Genomic DNA, 2326 nt, shown 5'->3' with positions numbered 1-2326 from the left:
TAAAACAAAAATAGCTTTATTGCTTGGCCAAGCAAAGAGGGTCATAGCGGGCAAATGCCCTCAAGACTGGGTGTCCTGCCCTAGAAGGGGTAGTGAGGAATCATGGTGTTCAAGGATCAGGGCATGGTCAGCTTGTGGATGTCCTTCTGAGTGGCTGGTGGAGAGGTAATCCAGAGTCAGCATCATCAGCCTTCTGGTTCCAACTGGTCTGGGGTCTGCCTGCTTGTGGGCAGCATGCAATTAACTTCTCCACCTGGTGGGGGTTTCAGACTCTGAAAAACAGCTCACAGGCCAAGGCTCAGAGTATTATCTATAGTCCTTGAGAAAGAACTAAAGGTCCTTGACTTTGTTTAATGGCCAAAGTATTGTTTTGTCCTGCTTCACTGTTTCCCTTTGACTAAAGTCTTTCTATAGACAGAAGGCAGGCAGAGGACATGGGTAGGGGAGGTCTGTTCCAGGAAGTCTTTATAAGGGTCTTGCTTAGTTACATGTGGGCAAGGGGTAGCCACAGAAGACTTCTCAGCAAAGAATAATATGATCAGAGGAGTGATTTAGAAAGAGCATCATTGCAGTATGTGCAGGGGGGTTGGAGGGTGTGGGAATGGCCGTGGGGAAGAGAGTGCAGACTGGTGGGGCCTGAACGAGGGCAATGGCAAGGAGGAGAGATTGCCAGGATGCTGTGCTTAAGTGTGTGTGTATTTGGGGATGGGCGGTGATCTCCCACAGCTGGTATGTTTGCCCCTTCCTCACCCCATTAACTTCCAAATTAAGGGTTCTGTTCAAATTCTTCCTCTTCCATGAAATTTCAACGACAGTGGAATTTTCCTTCCTCTAAATGAATACTTCTCAAACTTTACTGGGCACCTGAAAGGCTTACTGCACAGATTGCTGGGTCTCACCTGTAAAGATGGGGCTTGAGAGCTTCCCAGGTGGCTCAGTGGTAAAGAATCCGACTGCCAGTGCAGGAGACAGGGGTTCAGTCCCTGGTCCGGGAAGATCGCACATGCCCCGAGCAACTCAGCCTGTGTGCCGCAACTACTGAGCTTGTGCTCTAGACCCCATGAGCCACAACTGTGGAGACCCGAGCACCCTCGAGCCATGCTCTGCAACAAGAAAAGCTCCTGCAAGAAGAAGGCTGCATGACACAGTGAGAGAGGAGCCTCCACTTGCCACAGCTAGAGAGAAACCTGCACAGCAGTGAAGACCCAGCACAGCCAAAAATAAATAAAATTATGAAAAAAAGAGATGGGGCTTGAGAACATCCTGATGAATTCCCTGGTGATGCTGCTGCTGGTCCAACCAGTGAGCGGACTCACAGGGACTCCTGTGAAGCCAGCGGGCCCGTGCTTATCTCCACCGCTTCAGTGTGCAGCACAGCACCTTTAGTAGCCACTGCATAACTATTTGGTGAGTGAATGAATTACAGAATGAATGGATAAACACATACGCGTATGCATACGCCACTTTGTACGTTTCTTACCAAATGGTTTTTTCACAGTGGCTCTTTTTGTTTCATCAACTCAACAGCTATCTGTGTATAAGGTATTATTATTCGTTTTGTCCTTCCTACTAGATTAAAGGTTTCTTATGTCCTTCATCTCAGGCTGCTTTGCAGAGTGTGTGCTCAATAAATAGGAATTGGTTGTATACGTAGTACGATCATGCAATAGTGAAGCATCAGATTCTCCTGAAAGGCTTCAACCCCTCCCCTTGCCAGTAGTCTTCATTTAGGCCAACATTTTCATTTTTTATGATAAAACCTGTCCCAGGGAAATTTTAGTCGTATCTTTATTTCATCTAAGAATAGTGCCACCATATGTCATATGTCTTCTAAAGATGGTGTTCTTAATAAAGCTGGAATCCTAAAAGGAAATTCATTACTCTGAAGCAAAAAAAAAAAAAAAAGTGAAAGAACAGAAAGTTCAAACCTGATTTAATACTAGAATATCCTTCTATGTGTTTGAAGCAGTGGTGGGTATAAAGAGATTAAGAGTAGCTTAATATCTTTGATTTTTCTACAGGAAATTGAAAATTCAAAATATTTTCAACTTATGTAAGCAGAAGAAGCAGACAAGGAAAAGAATGAGTCAAGTCCCTTATTATAATAAATTCCTTAATAGCCCCATAAATGGTATCCTAGAGAGATTTTAGTTACTCAAAGTAAAGAGTAATTGGAAAGGAGTAAAATTTCAGGTGAATTAAAATAAACAGTAACTCAGTGAATGACCCTTGAAATGAGGATTTTTATTACGTTATGGACTGTATGATATTATAATAGCATTAATCTTGTCATTATGATTGCATGTTTCCCACAGAAGCACCCCCA

Source organism: Capricornis sumatraensis, chromosome 4, assembly GCF_032405125.1.
Source record: "Capricornis sumatraensis isolate serow.1 chromosome 4, serow.2, whole genome shotgun sequence".
Lineage (NCBI taxonomy): Eukaryota > Metazoa > Chordata > Mammalia > Artiodactyla > Bovidae > Capricornis > Capricornis sumatraensis.
Note: the sequence above shows the minus strand (reverse complement) of the source record.